The following is a 7,229-nucleotide window of genomic DNA, read 5'->3' on the forward strand; positions in this document are numbered from 1 at the left end:
GAAAAAAAGAAAAGAAGGAAGAAAGGAAGGAAGAAAGAAAGGAAGGAATGAAGGAACGAAGGAACAAAGGAACAAAGGAACGAAGGAACGAAGGATTTAGTGCCCTCAGCCCTAGAACCTATACTATGTAGCCTTACTTACAAAAAAAAAAAAAAAAAAAAAAAAACTTTTCAGGTGTAATTAACAAAGGGGCTCTAAATAAAGAAACTATGTTCTATTCCATGGGTGGGAATCATGTAATCATAAGAATGATTTTTCCTTTATTTGGGTGACTAAGCTCAGTCCTCAGACATGCTAAACTAGGCATGTGCTCCTCTACTAGCTTCATCCAGAGCCCATAAAGATCTTATACAATAAATAGAAAAGTCAAGTCAGAAAGAAGGCTGTCATGAAGAGATCAGAGGTTGGAGCAATAAGACTCTTGAAAGGGGAATACAGCTTTGCAGATGCCACTGTCAATTTTTGCCTCTTGCTGCAGCCATGGTCAACCCCACCGTGTTCTTTGACATCACGGCGGATGGCGAGCCCTTGGGCGGCGTCTCCTTCAAGCTATTTGCAGACAAGGTTTCAAAGACAGCAGAAAATGTCCGTGCTCTGAGCACTGGAGAGAAAGGATTTGGCTATTAGGGTTCCTCCTTTTCACAGACTCATTCCAGGATTCATGTGCCAGGGTGGTGACGTCACACGCCATCATGGCACTGGCGGCAGGTCCATCTACAGAGTGGAATTTGAGGATGAGAACTTCATCCTGAAGCGTACAGGTCCTGGCATCTTGTCCATGGCAAATGCTGGACCAAACACAAATGGTTCTTTATCTGCACTGCCAAGGCTGAGTGGCTGGATGGCTCCATGTAGTCTTTGGGAAGCTGAAAGAAGGCATGAACATCGTGGAAACCATGGAGCATTTTGGGTCCAGGAATGGCAAGACCGGTAAGAATATCACCATTTCCGACTGTGGACAACTCTAATTTCTTTTGACTTGTGGGCATTTTACCCATCAAACCATTCCTTCTGTAGCTGGGGAGAGCACTCCCACCCCATCCGCTCACAGTATCCTATAATCTCTGCTCTCACTAAAGTTCTTTGGGTTTCATATTTTCCTCATTCCCCTTTAAGTCTAGCTGGGTTGCAAAGTTAAGTTTATGATTATGAATAAAAACTAAATTAAAAAAGAGAAAGGGGGATACAAATCAGTGAACCCCAGCAGCTCACGTGATCTGGAAAGGTTCTCCCCCTGGAGACTCCAGAAAACAGCCCTGAGAAGCACGTGGAATGCAGCCTAGTGGCACACTATTCACACTTCTGCTCACCAGGAAAGGAATATGGGTTGTTTCAAGTCGCTGAGTTAATCTATAGAAATTCATATAGATTTAGGAAGCTGACGGGAGCTGCTGCTATAAATACACCTGACAAATTAGCTTTGGAACTGGGCAAGAGGCAGAGGCAGGAAAATGTCGAAGAACGTGAGAAAAGCCGAGCATGCTTCCCGACTATTACTAGTCATGTGGTTTTAATCATTCTGCTGCTAACAGTGAACCATGGGTGTCTTCAGTGCTGCTGGGTTTGTCTTCTCTGAAAATGTCAAACTCCAGCCACAGCACCACTGAGATAAAACAGAGACTGGCTGACTCTCTAAGAACATGCATACTCCCTCGGAAAGTTCTCATATCCCTAACATGCCATATTGTTGTGCCCATATTCCAGGGAATATAAGGTGCTGTGGATTACCACTGTGCTGTTTGTATTTTGATGCTAATTCCAGTTCCTCCAGAAGGGCTGCCTAGTCACTCAGTGCCTAATACTCAGGCGACTTTATCAGAACCTTCTAGAGCCAGGGATTGGGCAGGAGAAGGGAAGGTGGAGCTAAAAAGTTTAAGGGGAAGGTGGGAGGAGACAGAGTGGGTAGAGGGAGCAGGAGGTGGAAGATGGAGCTGAAGCACATGGCCTGGAGAAACTGCAACTTATAAGGGATCTCATAGCTGAAGAATAGAGTAGTGTAGAGGTAGTTCTGCCCGACGTATGCACAGCTTGTTATTAATTGAGGTGTGTGTGTGTGTGTGTGTGTGTGTGTGTGTGTGTGTGTGTGTGTGTGTTGCAGGGGTTTATTTGGGTTGGAGAGGTTACTGCTACAATAAGGGAATATTGGTAAGAAAAGGAGAATAAAATAGTTGAACTTACAACTTCAGCTCAGTAAGTTTATTTTGGTCCCTTGGGTAAGAACAGCTATAAGAACATCCCAACCCAATACTGTATACTTTTGTTCCAACATCTCTGCATGAGCATGTACACACAGACACACACACACACACATGTCTATGAAGGATTCTCCTACAACTCCTGGTGCAAGGTGGTCATGTCAGACTCCCCTTGTACAATGGCAAACTTTGCCTTCATTCCCAAGAGAATTGTTTTCTCTTCTGGCCACTGGCCTATACTTCCCCAGCCCCACACAAGAAGATGACATCCTATGTTCTGAATGTGTTACATGGGGTAAAGGATAACTAAAGATTGATTATAATATAAAAGAGTTTAAAGCACACATTTTATAACACTCCAATATGTTCCAAAATGTGCTACTTTAAATTCTGAGTATTACTTTGATCTGATAGGACTGAGATAAAGGAAAAATAAAAACTATCTGTCTTCCCTCTAGTGGTAAAAACAAACAAATAGGACATACACTTAGGGAGGTCTCTCCTTCCAGCTCTACCAGCAAGAACACTGGAGAGCCCACAATAATTTACTAGTTTAGTAGTGCATTTGAGGTTTACTTTTATTGCAGGTATATTTTTGTGGTAAATATTAAAAAGTGTAAATTTTTTATCCTACGCTAATGCTGGCTCCCATGGGACCACATGGCACTGCAGGGTATCTCTAACTTAGCGGCTCCATGCCACCTCTAAGAACTCAGGTGCAGTTCACTCTGCTACCCCTGAGTGTTGTTTTTACTCACTTTCCTCCACCACCCAGTACAAGCGTGACTCCACAATCGAACAGGTTTATACGTTACATTCTCAATCCAGAAACTCTCTGCACAATACGCTTACAACCAGTGGACAAAGATGATTTGCCCACCTAGATAAGTCAAATGATCTTGTACAATTCCATCCCTTATAAAACACTTATAACACCTTATTCATATAAAGATACACTGAGAGAAGCATGCACATCTGTTCATTTACCTCCTCTCAAATATCCACCTCTTCCTCCTCTTCTGTTTTCTTAGACTTTTTCCCGCCTACCTCCTCACTGTCCAATCATATATCACCTTGACATCAACCCACAGTATATGAGTACTCACCCCTGCATATACACACACACACACACACACACACACACACGCATGCATACCATGCATGTGCAGTGCCAGGGGAGGAAAAGAGGACATTGAATTACCTGTAAGTACAACTGGACATAGTTGTAAGCGACTGGGTGCCGGACACAAGATCTTAGTTCCCTGCAAGAGCATCAAGTGTACTTCATCACTGAGGCATCTCTGCAGCCCCATTCATTAGGCTTTGTAAAGTGACTTAAGGCTTCAGGAAAACCAAGTACTCTCGTGCTCTCCGACCCTCAAGTTTCCCCTATTATCAAAATCTTATATTCCTGTGGTACATTTTTAACTAAATTTTTAAATTAATTCTGCTAATTAGAATTCAGAAGGAAGTGAGAAATATGGCAGAAAGGAAAAAAAAATGTATTTTCAAATAATACCTAAATTGTCACCAAAAGAACACTGGTGAAAAGACAGACATTAAAGGCACTGCCCTTTGGGCTCATACGGAAGTTGGAAATGTGTTATTGAGAATTATGGGTGAAGAGATCCTTTGATATAGTCACAGAAAGCCTCAGTGGTCTGTGTCCTAGAGTTGTATGGAGAGAAAAGGGAAGCAATAAATTTGGATATGAACGTGAGAGTCCCAAGTGTTTCAGGTACAGCCTGTGTCTTACACCTCATAGTAAGATGCAAGAGAAAAGGATGGATTGCCAAATTGTTGATGATAATTTGGGGCTTCGACCTATTCTGATCTTTCAAACAAACATAGACAAAAATTAGGAGATTCATGTCAGTGTGTTCTGAAAAGAAAGCTAAGGGTAAATATCTTTCACTAATGCTGCAGAAAGATCGATGGGACAGAAGGAATGCTTGGTTACAGAAGGATTCTTCGAAGAAATTACTCCTGTGACTTATCGGTACCCTCAGCATCTCAGTGGAAGTTGGGAAGTGTTACGGAGAAGCCTTTTAGTCTAATGGAGTAAATCCTTGTGACAAACATGGGAGGCTCACAGGGTTAGCATAAAGCTTTGGAAACAGCCAGCTTGGAATCAAGGGACAACCACCGTTGGATCTAAAATGGTGCCCAGGACCTACCTCTTATTGTGACGCTATTGGGACATTCAGGAAATGGAGATGGAAACTGACTGCAAGACACTAGAACCCTTCCCCTTCCAGAGGACCGCAGGACATTGGTCTCTCTCTTTGCTTTCTCTACAAGCTGAGCATCTTGCCCCCCTCTCAGACTCTCCACCACAACTGCTGCTTTACCACAGACACAAAGGCATCCGGAACCAACCCCGGAAGTTAAGCCTTTAATCAGCACTGGGGGTTATCAGCCCATCATCTTGAGCACTTGTTACAGACAACCAACACCAGAACCTGAACCAAAAAGAAGAAAGGAAGAAGTGGAAGGAGCAGGGGATGGGGGTTGGGGGACTTGATAAGGCTCAAAAGTTCTGCAGGCAGGAAGCAGACTTACAAAAGTGCTCAGCAGCAAACACGGGCTATTCTTCATAAAGAATATTCAATAAAGGCTCAAGCGCAGAGCTTGGAGCTAGAAACTGGGGGAGGGCACTCTTCCCAGGCTGTGAAAGCTGAGGCTGCCATCTCAGCGGGGTTTTGACCTTGCTTAGTACAAGGCGCTTATCTCTGCTCCTCCCAGGACTCCCTGGAATGCATCTTATCCTGTCCTTTGCCTGTCCACTGCCTTGGAGGAACGGCAAACAAAGCCCCTCTTGAGATGCCTACGTTCACTGACTGCGTTGACTCTTGCCTCCGAATGGCCTGTGTTGACCTCACCCATCGCCTGTTGAGACCTGGGACTTTGAATTGATGGCATTTTATATTTTGGGTTGAGGCTTTCAGAGATCAATAGGATGGGATGAATATATTCCTGGGTAAGGAAGGGAAATAAATCTTTGGTGGTCAGAAGTGAACTGTGGTAGGTTGAATTATGGTTCAGAAAGAATCTCTCGTCTTCAAAGGCTGTAAATATGCTACCTTATAAGGCAAAATGACTTTGCAGATGTGAACATGCTGTGGACTCTGTGATAGAGAGCTTATCTGGATTATCCGAGGGCACACAATGTAATCACAAGATTTACAGCATTAAAGGGAAACTTTCACAGTCCCCCACCCCCAAGTGCACTCCGTAAGACATCCTGACTTGAAAGATTTCTGTTAAGAAACAGTATAATAGCCATTGATTTCAAAATTTTTCCTACTGAACTTACTTTAAAAGCATTAAAACTCGGCCGAGCACTCCGAGATCCTATGTTTAATTAAGAGAGTGCATCTGGATACAGAGCATGCGCGTGGGACCGGGGTTTCTCGAGCTGAGCCGGTTCTTGGTACCTTCTCAACAGCATCCTGCATATAGAAGAAAACTAATTCCAAAGCTGGACATCTCTTTCCAGCGGGGATGGAATGTAATGTCCAGGATCAGAAAGGAGTCTTCAGCAGTTTAGCCTGGAGTTTCAGTCAAGGAATCCCAGAGAAACAGAACATTCATCCACAGGTTTGTCTCTCCTGATCAGACTGTCCAGGCCATCGAGGAAGAAAGACCTGAAAAACGAAGCGTGGCTTTCTCTTACAGTGCAGGAGAAGGGCATGGCACAGTTTGCTTTCTATCCTGAGCAGAGGTCTTGACAATAAGCATCTGGAAGCTCGTCCACTCTAAACTGTTTGGGTTTCTTTTCCTCCATTTCCTGAGGCTGCGGTGACATGGTGCTGTAAGAATCCTTCCTTTCATCTGCTTCCTCTACCGACAGCTCATAAAGGATGGGCCTCGCTGGGAATGAAAGCTTCCCGGTTATTTCTTAAAATGCCAGGGGAGTTTCAGCTCCACAGACCTTGGACTGGACGCCAGAGAGAACATTTTTCCTAAGTCGTGGCGGCTTCGGTGCCTGGGGCTCCACCTGGATTCCCACACGGCCCTTGGAGGCCTGAACTAATAGCTTAATAAGTCTTAGGAGAAAGAGCCAGTAACCAGGTGGAAAAATTAGATAAGAGGCTTTTCCTGCTCACTCTCTTCTTGTTAATAATATTTCTAAATGCTTGTCATGTATGGGTTTTAAACAAAAGGCCAAATTCTCTTTGTGTATCTGTTACACATATTCTTGATTAAGCAAAACTTGCACTGGCTCTACTTTATAAATATTAGCGTGTTATATATATATATATGTATGTATGTATGTATGTATGTGTGTGTATATATATATATATATATATATATATATATATATATATATACACATGACTTAACTATGTGCCCGATACCCACTAAAAAAAGGCACAGGATCCTGATGAGAATACAGGTCTGTCCAGGTATAGACCCCACGTTCCTGACTACTTTTTGTGTGTACGGTGCTGGAGATCAAACCCAAGCCTGTATGCATGCTAGGCACACACTCGTTAGGCCTATTTATTCCTAATGCTTCCATGGTTTCTGTCTGTGTAAAAGGAAGCGTTAAGTTTTTAATTACAATTACTCAGTGTGGCCCTACGTTATTATTGCATTAGGTGATATGAAGTGTTTTTGAGCGCATGACCTTCCTGTGCAGCCAGCGCTCTGAAAGACTGTAGCATCTTTTGCTGTAAGCCTGTAGAGGATTGCATGTTCTATTTATCCCCCAGATGGGAAACCACATGCTTCATGGACAGGTAGTAATCTTCTCGATATCCCCTTCACGTGGCCCACGTGAACCTTCCTCTCTCTCTCGGGAACTAAACCCAAAAGCCTAGATGTGTCACAGTATTTGAAAGCCAGAAGTAATTGTTCTTCTATTAGACCCATGGAAGCAGGGTTCTCAGGGCTACCATAGGAACGGCCCATCAGAGCTAAGAAGGTTTGGGAGTCCAGTTGAGAGGCAGAGCTGGGACCCTCTGCACCTTCCATCAGACAATGTGGATGTTGTTTACAAGTTTGCAAGAGAAGACCAAGATGGCCTTA

General features: G+C 43.6%; 1 pseudogene across 1 annotated transcript; it reads left to right on the forward strand.

The window, feature by feature from the left end:
- Positions 1 to 480: 480 nt before the first annotated feature.
- Positions 481 to 968, forward strand: LOC308428518 (peptidyl-prolyl cis-trans isomerase A-like; annotated as a pseudogene). Its single transcript has one exon. The product of its transcript is annotated as a peptidyl-prolyl cis-trans isomerase A-like (transcript).
- The last annotated feature ends 6,261 nt before the right edge of the window (positions 969 to 7,229 follow it).

Source organism: Micromys minutus (assembly GCF_963924665.1).
Source record: "Micromys minutus genome assembly, chromosome: 13".
Taxonomy (NCBI): Eukaryota; Metazoa; Chordata; class Mammalia; order Rodentia; family Muridae; genus Micromys; species Micromys minutus.